At 38.7% G+C, this 19,336-nt stretch overlaps 1 long non-coding RNA gene across 2 annotated transcripts in view; it reads left to right on the top strand.

Annotated features, from left to right (window-relative positions):
• Positions 1 to 19,336, top strand: part of LOC129146694 (uncharacterized) — a 63,573-nt gene that overhangs the window by 33,741 nt on the left and 10,496 nt on the right. The window contains exons 3-4 of one of the 2 annotated variants that reach the window (XR_008553728.1): positions 7,267 to 7,333; positions 8,870 to 8,940. This is a non-coding gene — a long non-coding RNA (uncharacterized LOC129146694). Of the gene's footprint in view, positions 1 to 7,266; positions 7,334 to 8,866; positions 8,941 to 19,336 lie in introns of both variants that reach the window. The other variant, XR_008553727.1, reaches the window with a different exon arrangement.

Raw genomic sequence — 19,336 nt, 5'->3', positions numbered from 1 at the left:
GTGTTGGCTTATCCAGGAACCATTGTAGAGGCAGCTCACACTCTGAACAACAGCAAGGTCCCCTCCCAGGCCCCCCCAAGCTACTTTCCATAGGCTGAGTATTTATCATATCATTCCTGCCTTTACTATATGCTAATGGGTTTTTTTTTTTAGTTTTTTTTGTAGGCTACATGGTATTTGGTAGGTTATTTCGGGTGTCTGGGAACACTCAAAGCCCTTTCCATACATAAGTGGAAATTGCTTCTTCATTTATGTCATTCTGCTCACTAAAACAGTCCTAGGAACACTCTGCTTCGGTAATGGAGGATACCTGTATAATCAAAGAGGTCATTTCATTCACAATCTCAAGAAGGACAGCAAATTATGAATGAAAAACCCAGGGCTCTAATCACACAACTATGGCTTCTTTCATAGTTTATAAAAATTGAAAGGGAAATGAATAAAAATCTAAAGTAGTGACCACATATGCTTACAACAAACAAAATAATCATAGAAGTTCTAACACTGTTGCCCTGTAGAGTTTCCTGATAGTGTACATTCTGTACGTCTGTAAAAACCTGAGAAAAGAAATGAATGTACAAAAAGGCAAATTTGAGCTAACCTGATCTGGCTGGCAGGAGGCCTGGGTTTTAGAGGTGACTTTGTTTAATAATAGTGACTGTGAGTTTGTGAGAAAAGGAAGAAAAGTAGTATACATGGAGCATATTCTGTTAACCCTGAGCAGCATGACATAGATAATTCCATTTAATCATCTTAAAATCTCTGTGAGCTACACAAATTACAATAATTCTGTAGCTGAAGAAAGTCTGCACAGTTATTGTCTGTGCTGGAAGAGAATCAATGAACAGATTTCTCCACCAGGATAAATCCTATTTTGGGGGGAGCAGAAAAGATTTTCATCTGAATCCTAATGCATGAGATGCTTAATGCTACCATTTTCAGATAATTTCCAATATCTCGATGCCCCTCTTGATTAGACATTTATCAACAGATCTAAAGTCAAAATGCATTTTGTTCTTATATAAAGTTAAAATTCAAGTTGGGAATCCTAGGTCCTTCAGAAAATGGTTTGATAACTCTTGTGTCAGTTCTTTCAGTTGGAGGTTCTGTCCACTAGCAGAAAAATGGTCGATGGAATGTTCTAAAGTGATTTGCTATATAAATGGCACCTAGGGTATACACAAGGAAAACCATGATGAACATTACTGTAGATAATTTCTTTTCCAGGCAATCAGCAATTGTTCCCAAATAACTTAGATGTCCATTTGGAACACCTTGGAAATGAAAACAAGCATTTGTTTATGTCAGAGACTGATATGATATGAGAGGAAAGGTAAAATCAAATATCCCTTATAGAAATATAATCCGTAATGATGTGATAACCTGGTCAAGTTACCAGAAAGAATAATTTCTTCTAGGAGCTGATTTATTTTCTAAAGGTTTTTCATGGGTTGCTATTCATAGGACAAGAGATAGCACAGTAAATCCTCCTTTAAAGACCATCCCCCTTTAAGCAAAGTGAACAAGGGCCAGTGAAGCATCCAGAACTACCACCCCTGGGACTAGAGGTGCAAAGGAAGGGAGTAGTTGCCTGTCTGTCAAGAGCTGTAGAAGGAGAAATCCAGCTGTGGCAAGTCCATGGTTTGGCTCAGACCAAGATGTGATAGTAAATGCCTTTCTTTTCTTTTCCTTTGCCTTTATATTTTACCTTTATGTTTCTTTTCGTGCTTCCTATTGGCCACACCAACTGGAAAGCAGAGAGAAAGAATGGTTGATGTAATGAACAGGGCCCAGAGCGTTGTGGTGAAGGATGGAGCAGAAACAGGATTATCCAGAACACATGCCTTTCCACTAGCAATCATTAGTTCAGTCTCTTATTCCTCCATTCTGCGCACCTTTGTGAGCACCAGTTTCCTTCAAGATACAGCACATGGTGTAAAAACTGACAAAGGAAGGAGGGGGAAAAGGCCTAAGAAGTTATGTTCTCAAGGAGTTTACAGGATAACAAAAAATATCAACAAATAATATATGCAGAGTATGATATGCCTAAAAAACACACAGCCAGGTATTGTGAGAATTCAAAGTAAAGAAAGAACCGAGGCAGCAGGAAGTTAGAGCCTTTGAAGTGGGTCTTGTAGGATAGACACTGTATTAATAGAAAAAGGTGATATTTCACATGGAAGAAAAAATGTGGGAATGCTCAGCGAAATAAGCCAGAAAGAAAAAGAAAAATACCGGATGGTCTCACTCATAGCAGGAATTTAGAAAACTTAAATAAGGGACCAGGAAAAAAACTAATCAATACAAAGTAAAAATCAAAATCAACAAGCAACTATAAACCAGAGACACACTGGGGTGGGGGTGTTAGGGAGGAGTGAAGAAAGGAAGGACTAGAGTCAAAATAAGGGGGGGTGCAATTGTGTGGGGAATATAACCAAAATGAAAATGCATACATTGTGCAAAGATGAAAAACGGTGTAAGAATTATATAAAAGAAAATATTAAAAGAAAAAAAATGTGGGAGACAGGGAGGTGGAAGGTGTGTCCTGGCACTATTGATTGGATATTAGTGCTCCTCTCAGGAAGATATGGGAGACGAATTCAGAAAAATAAAACACATGCCCTAGTCCAAATACACACAGCAGTGTTTAAGTGTGCCCACTCACACAGGTTTATTAAAACAATGTTTCACTAGTGCAAAATTTCACCAAGCCATTCCTGAGTAAAACACGAATGCTGTACAAATGAATTATGCAAGCTGATACTAGGGTATTCTCTGGTGTGAGATAAAATCCATTATGCACACCGGACATTATCCCCTTTATTGTAGCTTTATTCGAACAGGTCCCAGTGCACGTTGGCTGTCAGGATAACAGCGCCATCTAGCGTGGGCTGCTCTTTCGTTAAGTGCAAAGACTGAAGTGTTCTGGTGTTACTGTGCAGAACAATCACAAGGCTCATCCCACCCCAAAATAAAGCCCTCTGATTCATTTTTGGCTTTAAAAGTTGCAGTTTAACAGAACTAAATGTGTTGGAAGCTATGGCATTTCTAAAGAATCCTCCTGAAAGAAAATTACCTTGTCTCATCATAACTGAGATGATGAGGAACGTATAAAAAGTAATTTCTCCTCATTTTCCTCATTGGCCCATTCTGGCAACTAAAAGGTAAAAAAAACAATATTAATTGATTTTCAGTCGGGAACACATGACAATTTTATTTCTGAGAACAATTTTTAACAAGCAAATGAAACAATGCATATCATGGCACTTTAAACATCAATAATCACCACTTAATTATAGAACATAAAACTTAAAATAAAAGCTATCAGGACCATTGAGTTTAGTAACTTCAATAGGAAGATGAAACATGTTGCCATCCATCATAAACTGGCAAATAATCAGATCATGAAGCAGGAAAGCTGACACTCAAGAGAATGTCAAGTTCCTTTGTCCTGCAGTGGCTTGTATTAACAAAAGACAAAGGGAATGAGGAGGAAGAAGCAAAAGGGAAACTGAAGAGAAAGCAAAGAAGGAAAATCAGAGAAAGGCAGTGGGAATTCAGGGGGGAAATAATTAAAATCACACATTTTAGTTTTCCATCTCCCATCTTTTAGAATTTTGAATTTCAACATCACACCCAAAATCCCTCAACGTTTTTTAACTGAGCCAAGAATTTCCTTCATCATCATTGTTAAAACTGCAACCAAACAATCAAAGAGAATACACCTAAGCAAATAGCAGACAGCAGAGACAATGCCTGCCCTCTGCTTGGGATTCTGAGCTGTACTGAGACAGCTTTCAAAGACAGAAGACGGCGAGCTCTTTGGTGCCACCGCAATTAAGTCTCTCTCCTAACTATTGAGCTTTTGTCTGTTGATCCATCTGAAAAGAGCTGAGACTAGCTCAAAGGAAAGCCAATCCAGCACTTGCTGATGGGAATATTTCATGTGCAGAATATGTACGTGGAATGTTAACAAAGAGCAAGTATATCGAGGCTGTTTTTCCATTGTTTTATAAATAGATGAGTTCAAGCCACCACTATGGATGGCAACTGGCCCGTGGATTAAAGTAAGCTGCTGTTCACGTGGACAATGGCGTGAACGGTTTGGACACATATGGCCATGTCGTGTTGTTTGGCTGAATTCACCAGGAGAAAATTTCCACCTAATCAAATATACTTGAAGTGCTGATGCTAGAACAAACACGTTTCTACCAAAGGCTAGTTTGGTCCACTCATTTCTGTAGTCACACCAAGCATCTTGGAAGTTTATTAGAAATACAGACTCCAGAACTTCATCTCCATGCCATAATCTCACTGAGTAGGGTGAGGCATTTAGCCAGCACATCAGGTGGTTTAAGGTAGGCTATTGAAATCCTGACTTCATGAAAATAATGTGAATCTCCGAGGTTTTTTTTTCCTTGAACAATGGAAGATTTTTCTCTCTTTACTTCATACAACCATTATTGTTTTCCCTTTGAAGAAAAGCCATAAATACTGACATTAATATTGCATAATTTTCAGTAACTGAATTTTACAGTTTTTTTTATAATTTACTATTAATTAAGTGATCGAAGTTTCAAAACCTGGAATCTTCTATTCAAAGCTCTAAAAGCATTTTTGAAAAGATTTATTTATTTATGCATATAAGAACTGGGGTACAGGCCAGAAGTTCAGGGGGTGAGAGGATTCACCAGAGACAGAGCGGGGAGCAGAACAGGCAGACGGACTGAAAGCACTGCTGAGGGGAGCAGCAGGCGAGACAGAAGAGGTCTGCTGTGCCATGTGGGTAGCTCCTTGGCTTTCAGGGGCTCAAACCTGTGCTGCAGGGGGCTGTGGATAGCTTCACTGTGCTGTGCTTAACCCCTTGCACCACCACAGAGGACCCTCCAAAAGCATTTTCTTAACTTAAAACTAAATAAAACTTTAACAAATATATCAAAGAGTTTACCCAGGGTCCAGGACATTTTCCAACAAAACATGCTCTTGATTTTTCTCCTTAATGGAAACCCCTGCTATATCCAATCACCAAAAGCTGAGCATTCACCTGAAGGAGAATCTATTTCATTTCTCTCTACATCCCCCCAACCCATTCCTGCCTCTGACTACCTGTCCTTACCCTCATGTCCATCTGTCCAGAAAAACTTCGCACATCTTTCAAGTCACAGATCAAATCTCTCCTCTCCTGTGAATCCAGTCCAGAGTGAACAGTTCATACATGTTTGTTAACAGTTAATAAGTATTTCTACATTAAACGTGTAAGCAATTCTAAGCACCTGCTCATCTGGAAGTCAGAAACAAAGTACATGTTCTAAAGCAATAGTTTGACGTATTATGGAGAAATGCCAAGCATTCAATAGTGAAAATACCAAAGTCCTCCTTGGCCTCAACATCTTTTATTTGAAAACAGGTCCTTGCTTCTTAATCTACTCCTAATTAAAATGCTATGTTTGAGGTCAACGGCAACGTCTGTGCAGTGGCCGAGAATGCAGGGACAGCGTTTATAAGTCTCTTTCAGAACAACACCCACCTGAGGCTCTTTGAGATTCTTTATTTGGTTTTCTTTTGTGTCTCCATTACAAAGTTGTGCAGAGCTGATGCTATTTGGAGAATAAGGAAATAGAACACACACTCGACATTACATAAATTACAGAACCATCCAGAATCAGGAGGGCCTCCCGAGTGGTGCAAGGGGTTTAGTCTCAACAGTAGGAAGCTGTCTGCAGCCACTGCAGCATGAGTTCCAACCCTGGCCAGGGAGCAACCTACATGGTGCTCCCTGGCTTGCCCGATGCTCCCCTCAGCTTGTATTTCAATCAATCTGCCTGTTCTGCTCCCCACTCTGTATCTGGTGAATCCTCTAACACACACACACACACCTGCATCTCTAGCCTACACCCCAGCTCTTGTATGCATAAATAAATCTTAAATAAAAAAAAGAACGCTCCAGAATTCTTTACTGCTTTTAAGATAATTCTCTCCTTTTCAGAAAGGAGAGAACAGAGGTCTCAAGAGCATGAGTAGAGTGGGCTGGCTGGTGGTCTGCGGCAGCCAGGGGCACAACCAGGGGGCACAGGGGCCATGCCCAAGGGCCCAGATGGCCCGTCTCTGAGCTGCAAAGTGAACCCGAGGCCAAGGTGTGGCACTGGCTTCTGCAAAGAGGTGGGTGCTTGGTGTGGTCTGCTGCCTCTTGCTCATCCCTTCCTTACTGCACCATCCAGCAGGAGAGTCAGAAAGATGGACTCTCCGCCAGTTCAGGACCAGGATCAGCTCATTCCATGGGAAGTGCAAGCTCTGTTCAAGGACACCCCTTACCACAGGTGAGCTGGGTGTGCAAAAGGATTCACTGGGGAAGGGCTGCTGTAATGTCAAGTCGAGCGCCTGCAGCAGGACGCCACCCAGCTAGCGACTTCTGGAGCGCTCCATCTCCCCTGCCAGCCTGCATGAGACACTCCCCGCTTTTCTAGCATAAGACAAAGTCTCTCTGGGTCAAGGCAGAGAACATTTGGTCAGCAGATCAAGATGACACGTCCCTTGCATAGATCCTTTGCTCATCTTGGGAGTCACCTTAACAAACGACCCTTGCCTGGCCCTCCTCACTGGCCCCAAGTTTGGTCCAGTTCTTTTTCTTTCTTGCCTTTTTTTTCTTCTTTTTCAACTTGTTGATCTCAAACAGGGTATTAGTTTTACAATTGCACTCAACGTTTTTCTCCCTCAGTTTGCCTTCCAGAACGTTTCTGCAGGATATAATAACTTCCCTTAACTCCCTCTTATTGCTTCATACATTCATCTCCCCAATGCATTTTGCTCCCCCCGCCCCATGAGATTTCTAAGAGGGAAAACCACCTGGCTATTGCTTTTTCATGTTGGATACCATGACATCTAGTCAGTTGGCATTTTGCTGCTCAGTGGCTACCTGTCTTCCTTAGTGCTAAGCTAGACTTTGCACGTGAAAGGAGTAGATGTGGTTCCATGTTTTCTCACCTCATTCTTTCTGATAACCACCTTCTTTCTGATAACTCATTATGTATTTGAGTATTTGTCTTCAGCTAATTGCCACTAATGTCAGTCTCTCCTTTGAGATTATTTGGATTCTTAAGCAATAGAACATAGAACATTTAATGTGTGTATAGCATGTGATTTTTTTTTTAAAGAGCATGTGTAGCCTCCAAAACAACAGGTTCATCAGAGTATAGTCCATTTCACCTTTACTCAAGATTTTTCTCCAATAAAAAAACAATTACATAAGCAAAGACATGTTTGTTACAGATTGGCACAAAGTGACATAGTCTGCAGTCTACATTGCAAAGAACCATGAGAGCGCTTAGAGGAAAATGTAAGTTAGTTACTAATAAACACTAACCAGATGATGTAACATTATCAAGATATGTTTGATATCTGTTTATATTTGCCAGACTCTGCAAGATGTTTGGTCTGTTGTAGTAATAATATGATTGATTTAAAGAGAATTTTAAATGTCGCTGCCCTTTACCTTCAGATATGGAAAATTCAAATCAGAAGAAATGGAGAGTATAGTAGCTTATACCTTATATTTTGTAAAGGATCAAACTGTTACCTCCTTTTATGTTTCAAAATTGAAATTACTACAGTAAGAACATGTGGACTCCATCATTTATTTATCATTTGTTCCCTACAATTGCAAATGAAAATATACATTTGAACTATTTACAATTGCAAATGTAAATATACATTTGCATTTCCCATATTATTTTTAATAGTGCCAAAAAATACAGACTAATCCGCAGTGGTATTTACAAGCATTCATGCTGAACAATCACTGCAGAGCTTAAATTTATCAATACTAATCAACTTGAAGCAAGAAAAGTTGAAGTTCGTAATTTCATGATGAATAAGTTTAGCATTTTGACATTTTTGTGTCATTAAAAGAAACTCAAGGGAGAAATTTAACATTTAGGATATGTATCCTATAAAAGTCATTGGGATAAAAGATTTTTAGTCTATTTTTAATGCTTCTTGATTGTGAGCACATTGGAAAAATGTTCTACTTACAAAATGAAGATTTGAAAGGATTATTTCCTTGAACATGAAGTGCATCAATGATATTTATCTTAGAATATGTTCAATGCAATAGCTGAAAAGCAACTAGAAAGTAGTAAGACCAATAATTAGAGGTTTTATAGCTATATCTTCAAAATACATAGAAACATATTTAGAGTATATATACTATAGAATATATTTACATATGTAAGATATGTCTATGTATGTAACTTTTAATCATTGGTCTTGCTATTCTACTGTTGCTTTTCAGATATTGAATCATGGTTTTGTACCTTCATCAGTCCTCACATCACACTAAAATTCAGTATCCTCATGATTTTTTCACTTGCCTTTTCATAAATACACTTAAGTTTCTACATGCTTGCATGGTTATGTAATATTTACTTATTCAGTGCAGGGGCCTTTAATTTTCTTTTTAAAAAATATTTATTTATTTATGCATACAAGAACTGGGGTACAGGCTAGGGGTGTGGGGGGGTGGTGAGAGGATTCACCAGAGACATTAATTTTCTATTTCTATGTTACCTGCTTCAATTTCCGTGTCCCGGTTGGGCTTAGGCAAAGATGTGCAGTACAAATGTCTGCATGGGCACGGGGCTCAGTGAACACCCCAGTCCCACTTATCATGATCTCTTTTGGCAATCAGCTGGATTCTAGCAGTTATAATATTTTAGTTATTCTAAATGACCCCAAATATACAGCCCTCGCTTGGAGGTTGCCACAAGACTTGCTATAGAGTTCATGAGAACCGTGACTTCAAACTAATATTCAGACAAGAGCTTCTTGTTGTAGACAATTATATTTATTTTGTTTTATTTTGAATATGAAGCAGAAGAGAGAGGAGTAGAAGAGAAAGATCTTGGGAATGAAAGAGAGAAATTCAGGACAGAAAAATCCATGAAGGTACGTTGTTAAACCTCCAGGTTCTCATTTGATGAGGAAAGAACCTTAACCATATCATGAATTAATGTTTTATTGCTGTTATTTATATCCATAGTTATATGTCAATTCTCAATTTGTTAGCAATATAGAACACGTTTCTCTAAGCACTACCTGCTAACTAATTTGACCTCTGTGGAGAACTATTTATACAGGATAATGTTACAATAGTTAAGAAAATACTTAGAAGTGTTTTCGAAGCTTGCTAAATACTTTTATTTATTTATAAATTTAAATAACCCCATCACTAAATATTTCCCTCACATTTGTTTCATTGTTCATATTTTGTATTTAATACACAAATAAAAATAGCTGTCAGTAATTATGAAAAGGAGCAACCAAATTAGATTAAAGAAAATAACCCCAAAGAGCTTTATAATCAAAACTGAATGGGATCCCATTTTTTATCCAGGATAAGCTATATACAGGAATGTAATGAGCTCTAAGAATGTATTCCTAAGCAAAAGAAAGAAGAACTAAACTTTGAAGTAAACATTAGTACAAGATAACACGTAAAATCATCAGTGTTCTTGTTATACTCCAGGGTTAAAAACAATGCATATCCTTTAAGGAAATTGTCTTTCCTATTTATATGACTGTAAATGGCCCTGATTCAAAATCTTTCTGCAGCTCCTCATTCCAAATTCACGAACTTGACAGTTTCCAAGTGCATTGTATTTTAATGGTATATTTCATCCAAACCCAAACCAAATTGTCCCATGTAAATTTAAATTTCTACCTTGTTATTTTTAGAGAACAATAATTTTTGAGTAAGAATTAATATATCCACTCTTAAAAAGACTGTCAATAGGTTATATATTTTAAAGTTGCTAAGAGATGAGATCTTAAATGTTAACGCAAAAAAACTGTGAGATTATGTGAGGGTATGGATGTTTTAATTCACTTCACGTGATAATCATTTGGTACTATATGTGTCAAATCATCCAATTGTATATCTTAAACCTACACAATGTTTTATATTAATTATATCTCAATGAAACTAAGAGACATTCACACCAATAAAGTATAGTCTCCCACAGGAAACAACCATAATATTTAACATCTCTCTCTATGATACAGAAATATTTTTATCCACAGCTCACACTGTTCAACTTTGAGCTACTTTCTTCATAACACTTTGATTAAAGGAAAAAGTAGATTGAAAAACCCCAAAGCTTAAGGTGATAGAAGATATGTAAGCTTTGTAACTTGTGTAAGCTATTGCACAGCACCTGACAAGCACAAAAGTTACTTCATTGAGAAAATGATGACTTTAATTACAAAAGGGTAGGGACCTATTCAATACAGAAGATACTCATTTGACATTTCAAGATAATTGATTTTCTGAAAACGAACACGAATAAATTCATCAACAATTTGTTGACATAACATTCAGATGACCCACATGCTGGGGTTCAAGATAGGCCAAAACGAATAAAGCAAGATTTCTGTCAAATTTCCTTCATCTAAAGAATTGTATTTTCAATCTTCTGATCTAGTACTCTTTTAAGTACTCTTTCAACAAACATAAGACTTTTACGTCTTTCTTTGATGCCATTCAAAATTTCAAATATATTACTTTATAAATTCAACTCAAACCTACATCACACACCATTTTAGCATTTCTAACATGTGCTAAATAAGCTTGTAGGGTAAGGTAAAAGGTATCAGGTTTTTCTGCCCTCCCGCTATATAGATGAGGGAACCCTGCGGTCCTGAGTGCATGCCTGATGGCGGGCACCTGGAGTAGGGTGTGGGCATAGGTAGATGGGATTCAACTGGGCTTTTAAGGGCGGTGTCACAGGGACGCCAGCAGAAGCCGAGAGAGAAGCAAGAGAAGCAGAAGCTGAGAGAAGGCCAGAGAGCCCAGAGTGAAGACCTGCTGGGGGCTGGGAGGCCTGCCAGCATACTGGCCCCCCAGCGCCCCTGCCTGCTGTGTACCTGGTAATCCCATATACCGGGTAAATCTAAATAAAACCCTGCAAGACCACTGAGGACTCTGACTCCTCCTTTACCCAGTCTGCTGGATCATAGAAAACCTGTTCCGTGGCCATTCCTGACCTTACAAAGCTCTAAAAAAGTATAAATTAGGGGCCTCCCTGGTGGTGCAAGGGGATGAGCACAGCATTATGACACTGTCCGCAGCCTCCACAGCATGAGTTCAATCCCCGGCTGGCCAGGGAGCAACACACATGGTGCAGCCGACCTCTCCTGTCTCGCCTGCTGCTCCCCTGAGTAGTGTATTTTGGTACATCTGCCTGTTCTGCTCCCCACTCTGTCTCTGGTGAATCCTCACCCTCAGCACCTCTGGCCTGTACCCTAGTTCTTGTATGGATAAATAGATTAATCTTTTTTTAAAAAAGTATAAATTATATTCAATAAAGGTCATATGCTGTAACTGCACAGGTTGATATCTTTTGAAAAATAACCACATAATCACTCCCCTATTCAAGTTACAGAAATATTCATCATAACCAGAAGCTCCTTAATGCTCCTTTGTAATAAATTACCCCACCTCCTACCCTAGTTAACCACTATTCTGATTGGGATATTATAAATAAAGATGTTATGAATGTTTCTGTGCAAGTCTTTTCAACTACTGCTATGGCTGAGTTTAAGTTATGAATCTTTCTTAGTTTCCATTTGTCTTTTATGCTTTAGATTCCTTTTCCACCTTTCTTTTGAGTTAAACAGATATTTTTACTGTGTTTTATCTTCCTCTACTGGATTCTTAGCTACACATTTTTTGCTCATTTTAATTACATATTTTTGCTCATCATCACTAAATGATACCATGTATCATTTTAATCACTGCCCTATAATTAACCAAATTCATTTTAGTCTATTTAGAATTAATGTTATACCTCTTCATGCTTCACATGTTGAAATTCACAATTCTTTGACAATTCATAATTCAAAATCCCTCATGCCACTCAACAATTCCAATAACTTAGCAAGACTCAGTATCCGAACTTCTTTTTGCTAATTTTTCTGGAGAAAAAAACTGATTTTTGACAAGTCTAAAATAGGGATTGGTCCTTAAATCTAATGTGGAATTTATTTCTTTCTATTGTCTTTGCTGAATTAAGGGTATTAAGGAAGTAACCATCAAGATCACTACACAGACTCTTCAGAACTGCCTTTCTCCAGAACTATGTATTTTAGAATTTCTGTTATACTCTTAATCTCATAATAGCTTTAATCTGGTAAACACTATATAGTCTTTTCCCTATGTGCACAAGCCATACGCCACAGACCTGTAACATTATCCACCCAACCTTTCGGAGCTGTCTTACTGCTCATCTCCTTTGTCGCTCATTGCTATTCCATGGATTTAAGCTGCTTCAAATACCCTAAACTCAGAACTCTGCTTCCTTATTTCACTTGAGACCATCACTGTCTCCATTTCTTGAGCTCTTTGTGAGTGTCAGAAATTTGCTGTCAGATAGAGCAGGGAAGTATGGGAGTGCTCCTCCTGTCATTGTGAATAGTCTCACACTACCTGTTGACACATCTGGAAATGTTTCCTTCTAATATTATTCCAGTGATAGAGCTGCTTATGACAGAAATAATAGTCTGATAACAGTTAATCTATCTAATGCACAGTATTTCATTCATGTTTAGACACTGAATCTTTATCTTATTTTTTGAGTGTTCATGCAGTATAACATTATATAAAAACAAAAAACTTTAACAGTTTCACATAGGTTTCCTATAGGAAAATTTCATTTAATAAAATGTATAGAGTCCTTCAAAAGGAATGATAGTTACACAGATTTCAAAAGTCCTTTTCCTATACATTGTATTCTTAAAAGAGATTAATTTCTCCCAAAGTGTATTGAATACCCACCATTAAAAAATTTCTATAAAGGTTATGAAGGGGAATCAGATAAAGATTCTGCCTTTATGGAGCTGATAGGCAGATAAAATTTTCCTAAAGTACATGATTTTGAAATCAATGGGGGTACTAAAGCATCAGATAAAATACTGGGATTATTTGGAAGGGAGAGAGAATACTTCAGATAATGTACAAGAATTTTTAAGAAACTGATGTTCAAGATGGGCCTTGAATTAAGCACATTTGCTTATGAATAAATGAATGCAGAATGACCATGTCCACATTTAGGACAGAAGAATTTACAAAAGCATCAAGATTGGAAAACTGGGCCTCCCCTGGTGGTGCAGCGATTGAGCGCTGGGCTGCGAAGCTGCCTGCAGCCTCTGCAGCACCAGTTTGATCCCCAGCTGCCGGCGAGGGTCCCACATGGTGCAACAGACCTCTCCTGCTGTGCCCACTGCTCCCCTCAGCAGTGTATTTCGTCTGTCTGCCTGTTCTGTTCCCCGCTCTGGCTCTGGTGAATTCTCTCACCCTCCCGTGCTTCTGACTGTACCCAGTGCTTGTATAAATAAATAAATAAATCTTTAATTAAAAAAAAATCCACACATTTAAAAAAAAAAATTGGAAAACTGTCCCTAGAAACAAAGAGCACCCAATTAGTTTGGAATTTCAAGTAAACTAAGGGAAAATAAAGGGAAAAAAATTCCAAGTGGTTTATAGGCAAGTCTTGGATTTTGAATACCAACAAGAAGTTTGTAATTTAGTCTTCAGATAGTTGTAATCACTGAAGACGTTTTAGCTGGAATGCTTTGATCTGCAAGTTCATGTGTTGAGTGACTTTGCTCCCGCCCATGATGAAGAGTATCATCTACATGTGCCATGGAAACACAGTTCATTTTATGACTATTTGATCTCAAAGAGACTAAATGAGTGTATTTTGCAAACATGTGACTATTTATTTGGACTTAAAATATTTTAAAGTCAAAGGAAATTCCCGCTCACTAAAAACAACATTATTTCGGCTGCCACCCTGGTTCTGTGTTCCTCTCATAACATGCCTGGTAAAGCCACAGAAACCATCTCTGCTATGGAGGAGTTGCTGCAGTCCCAGGCTGGGAAGGGATCTGGAAAAGAACTGACAATGATGAATAAGTCCTCGAGCTTGAGGAACAGGGCTCCAGAAAGGCAACCACACAACAAAGCCAGTTGGCTACAGCAGCTGAAATTGATGAAAAGCCAGTGAGTAAAGCAAAACAGAGCTGGAGTGAAAAGAAACCATGGGAAGGCCATGTCCAAACTCAGCCTTCAACAGGTTATAGGGGTTAATATATATTACAAGAGCCACTATCGGGAAATCTAAGTATATCCTCCTTGTCATCACAAAGCCAGATGTCTACAGAGCTGCTCAATTTCCACGTACTTGTGAGTTTTCCATCTTCATTGTTTATTGGTTTCAAGATTCATTCTATTATATCAGAAAAAAATACTTGATATGATTACATTGTTCTTAAAATGTTAAGGCTTGTCTTGTGACCTAACAAGAGCTCTATCCTAGAGAAGATTGTGTCCCCTGAGAAGAACACGATTCTGTTGGTGTGGGGAGAGGTTCTATTGATATATAAGCCCATTAATTTCATCTGGTCTATAATTTTGCTTAAATCATCCTTTCCCTTCATCTCTGTCCGAATGTGTTATCCATAATGAAAATGGAATATTGAAACCTCCTACTTTTATTGTGGTATTGTCTATTTCTCCATTCTGTCAGTATTTGCTTCAGATATTTAGGATGATATGAGTGCACATGTATTCATAATTGCTAGAAATTAATTTATCCTTTTATGATTATATATAATATCCTCTCTTGTGAAAAACTTTTTACTTGATGTCTGGTGCCTTACATAAGTATGGCTAACCAGGCTGTCTCTTGGTTACCATTTGCATAGAGTATCTTTTCTCTCCCCTTATTTTTATATCATGTGTGTCTTTAAATCTAAAACAAGTGTCATATAGACAACATACATACAGTTGGATCTTATTATTTTTTATCCTTTTAGCCTCTCTAGCTATTTTGATTGGTGTGTTCAATCCATTTACTTTTTTTTTTTTTTTTTTTTTTTTGTGGGACCCTTGCCGGTGGCCGGGGATCGAACTGGTGCTGCAGAGGCTGCGGGCAGCCTCACAACCCAGCGCTCAACCGCTGCGCCACCAGGGGAGGCCCTAATCCATTTGCTTTTAAAGGAATTACTGATAAGGAAATACTCACTTTTTGTCATTTTGTTACTAATTTTCCATCTTATAGCTATTGTCTGGATTTCTCACCAAGGGAAAAGAGGTATTGTTAGGTCAGTGTCTCCACCGAGTCTGGAACTTACTCATCCATCTGCTAGTTTCCTGTAAGATCCAATTTTTTTTAGTTATAATTATTTCAAGCTTATGATAATACTCAAACTGAAAGTAGCTTAAGCCAAAATGACTGAGTAACTGGTGCAACTAATTGAAAACCATCAGCATAGAACTTATGACTAGTAACACAAGGCTTAAATGACACAGGGTAGAGTTCTTTTTCTCCATCCTTCAGGCAGATTCCCTCCAAATTATGACCAAATTTACCCACCACTTTAGTGGCCTGAATAAAAACTCCAAACAACATGTTCTGGAAAAGTCTCTGATTATCCTGGTTTGGGTCACATGCCTTTCTCTGAACCCACCACAGGTTTCAGGAAAATGGCACAGTGTTCTGAAGACCATGTGTGCTCACTGAATGGCTGACATTGATTTCAACAAGGTAATGGCATGGATCGCCCAGGAAATAAGCTTCTGTTTCTATGAAGAGAGAAGACCTGTAGGCTGTAAAAGCAATAGATTTTCTGTCTTCCTACTAATGAAGAAAAGTTTTATGACACAAACCTGTCCATTACTATTTAAAATGGCCATTACAAAGTATTATTTATAAAGGGCATCATTATAATAGCTAAGTCCTTACAACATACTGAAATGTTTGATAACAAAGGAATGATTTTAAATGATTATATTTTCATATGGTCATTCCATTTTGCCCAAAAATTGTTTTCTGAAAATGGAAAAATACATTATATTAAATGCTAAAATAAGGACACAACTCTCCAGACTATGTAGCAGAGCACAGCTATACTAATGGTTGTTAAAGCACAAAGGAAAACATCTAGAAAGACTAGCTATTTATAGTAGGAAGATAAATTTTCCTTTTTGTGTGCTATTATCCTGTTTTTTTGAGAATGAGCATTGATTTGATATTTGGAAACTAATCAGAAATTTGCTTGAAACAGAGACAAAAAGGTTATTTGTTATGTTCACCAGAATTTTTATTTGGAGTTAGGTCTTGCAATTGGGACAGCACCATCTCAGGAGGAGTCATGAGGCGTGTTAATGTTGAAAAATAGAGGCCTAAATAGACAAATTAGGCTTCAACCAGGTGAACGGAGTTTTCATTCATTTTGAAAATGAAAAGACTGTATTAGCAGAATTTAGAAACTTGGAAGGGTTTCGATACATGGCACCGAGGTGCCTTTCTTAATTGTCTCTGTAAGTAGTGCAGGCACATTGGCACCTTGGTTAAGAACGTGAGGTGTGTTCACTGTGAAATAGCCTATTGTCAAGTTTTAATAGAAGTAGAAAAGGATGCTTTTGTTCATTAACGCCACAGGGCTCACATTTGGCCTAGAACTTCAATAAAACCGAGACATAAATGAGGCTGTAAAATAAAACTGCATGAACACGGGAAAGGTATCTGTCGATTATATAGCACTAAATAAAGTGGATTTCCTTTTTACTGTACCTGTTTCTAAGTAAAGTTACAACTGATGGTTCTCAGGGTGTGGGAAACGGATAGTCATTGCAGAAAATACCCTCCATCTGGACTCTTGCTGTTACCATTCTTGCTATTTTAATTAAAAAATTTTATATTGATTTGTTTACTTATTATAACTAGCAATTATATCTCGGATTTCATTTTTAACATCTTCATTATGCTCCTGCGAACACGCTCCCTCCCACTTTTTCTCTGTTCTTCCCTCACATGCGGGCTCACCTGGCAGGCTGCCGGGGACAAACCTGTGTTTCTTTGCACAGTACCATGAAGTGGTAAAGAGGCAAATTATTATCAAAACATAAACAAATTAATTTGGAGAAGTAGAAGACACAATTTTAAAATCCAAAGCTACAATGTTTATTAGAGTTACATAGCCATTTACATAAGTGTTTTTTGATCAGCTGCTGTGTTTGTGTGGATGTTATAACTGTATCCAAAGAATTAGACACAGTCCTTACTCTAAAAGAGCTTTTGCAAAGTTGTTGCAGAAATGCACCATAATCCTCTCTGATGAGGTTAAATGATGATGAGGACAATAAGAGGAAAATCTAACAGAGCAGAAAGGGAAGAAATGTTAGTTCCTACTGAAGCAGTCACAGCATTGAGGATTTCAGGCTGAGGAATCTTTTTATTCTCCATGGCAAGAAAAAGTTACGGGTTTAGGAAAGTGCACTCGGGAGCTGAGACCAGCCTAGTGTGACTGCAACCTCAGTGTGTGAGGAGGAAAGCTCGGTGTAAGCATATTATTGCGTCCTGATGCCGTGCTGGGGGCGAGCATTATCCTGTAGAGGCCGGAGCTGCTGGAGCATGAAAGCAGTGGACTGGCATGAATAGGTCTGGGCTTGAGTAAGAGAAAGCTCGTGACAGTATGAATGATGTCCTGGAAGGCTGAGAAACTAGAAACAAGGAGACCAGTCAGATGCAATAATCAACACGAGAAGAGAAAAGGAAATAAACTAAGGCAGTGACAGCAGAAATAAAAGAAGGCCACACAATCGCCAGACAGTTGAGACTTGGAGCCAACATGTGAAGAGTTGTTAGAGGTAGCCTGATTTCTCCTGTCTGTGACTGTAAGGACTCGGTGTGTTTTTCTCTCACATGATCTTCCTGAAGGCCCTGCAAGGTGCATTTTGTTTACTCCGCCTATTTTGCAGATGTGGGAATTGAGGATTAGAGATTAAGTGCCTTGTTGGAGGTCACATAGCAGAGAAGCGGTACAGCTGGGACTGAACTCAGGTCTGATTGTAAAACATGACAAGTCCCTACAACGATGCCCTCCCACGTGCCTAGATGACCATGGAAACAGGAAGCAGGGAAAATACTGGGTGACCTTGTTGTTCCCGGTCTCAGTTACTTGAAGATGGGGATTTGATTGACTGGGGTGAGGAAAGGGATATATTAAAGAGAACCAGAAAGTAAACAATTGAGTGTTGGACCCACTTACCTTGAATATTTAAAATAAATATCTATTCTGTAGGAGCTGGATGCCTAGTCCAAGGGTAACTTTGGGGCTCTCTGAGTTACTCTCATAGGGAGGTAGCCAGGAAGAGTCCATAGTTAGAAGTCAGCAGAGCTGGGGCAGATGCCTGTGCAATTGCTTTCTTTAAATAATGCAAAAAGGGGGCCTCCCTGGTGGCACAAGGGGTTAAGCACAGCACTGTGAAGCAATCCACAGCCTCTGCAGCATGAGTTCAATCCCAGGCCAGCGAGAGAGGAACCCACAGGGCGCAGCAGACCTCTCCTGTCTCCCCTCAGCAGTGTATTTCAGTCAGTCTGCATGTTCTGCTCCTCACTCTGCCTCTGGTGAATCCTTTCAACCCCCACACCTCTGACCTGTATCCCAGTTCTTGTATGCATAAATAAATAAATCTTTTAAAAAAAAATAAAGAATGCAAAAAAGACCTTGACTCTGAGAATGAGAAAGTGGGGGGAGATTTCATAAAGCCAAGGACCCTGGAGGATGCAGAGTTAATGAAGTCAAGACAGATGAGAAACTTGAAAAAGAAATCTTGAAAAATAAAACATCCCATTTCAAGAACCAGAGTCTCAAATATCAAAGAGAGATCACATTGGAAAACAGGAATGTTTATTGAATTTTGCACGTGGAAGGTCCCTGTTGACATGACCAGAAGAATGCTCGGAGAGGGGAGGGGGTCTAGTCCCAGATCACCACAAAGAGCAGCAGAAAGGGCATGTGAGGAAGAGGAGTCGATTTCTCTGACAAAATTGATTCTTTCCTGGTGAATGTGTTTATCTCTTCCCTCAAGCCCATAGTGGAAATACTGTAGTGTTCCACAACCACAGCTATGCTTTGCAAAAATCCTCAACATATTGCTAGGTAGTATTTTCCTTTTCTCTTCTAGTCTCTGCTTGTTTTTCCTACAAGAGAAAGCTTCATTCTCGCTCCCGAGGTATTTATTTTTTGCCCCTGTAGTGTAGGCAATTAGTGTAACCTTCCCATGCTATGGAAAGTTATTTACTAACTCAAACACAGGCTATGCGTCTTATCTATTTAGCAAATCTGAGAAGATGAACGTAGGGCATGCTCACCTCCTTTTCATTTATCTCTTAGGATAAGAGTCTCTGAGTGGAGAGACTCTGCTTTTGTCCAGGTAGGTCTCCTGTGATTACGAGGGGGCTTCATTTTTGATTCTCTTAACTATAAAGATACCGAT

Source organism: Talpa occidentalis, unplaced genomic scaffold (assembly GCF_014898055.3).
Source record: "Talpa occidentalis isolate TD23 unplaced genomic scaffold, MPIMG_talOcc4v2.1 talOcc4.4, whole genome shotgun sequence".
NCBI lineage: Eukaryota > Metazoa > Chordata > Mammalia > Eulipotyphla > Talpidae > Talpa > Talpa occidentalis.
This window is presented reverse-complemented; position numbering and strand designations above follow the sequence as displayed.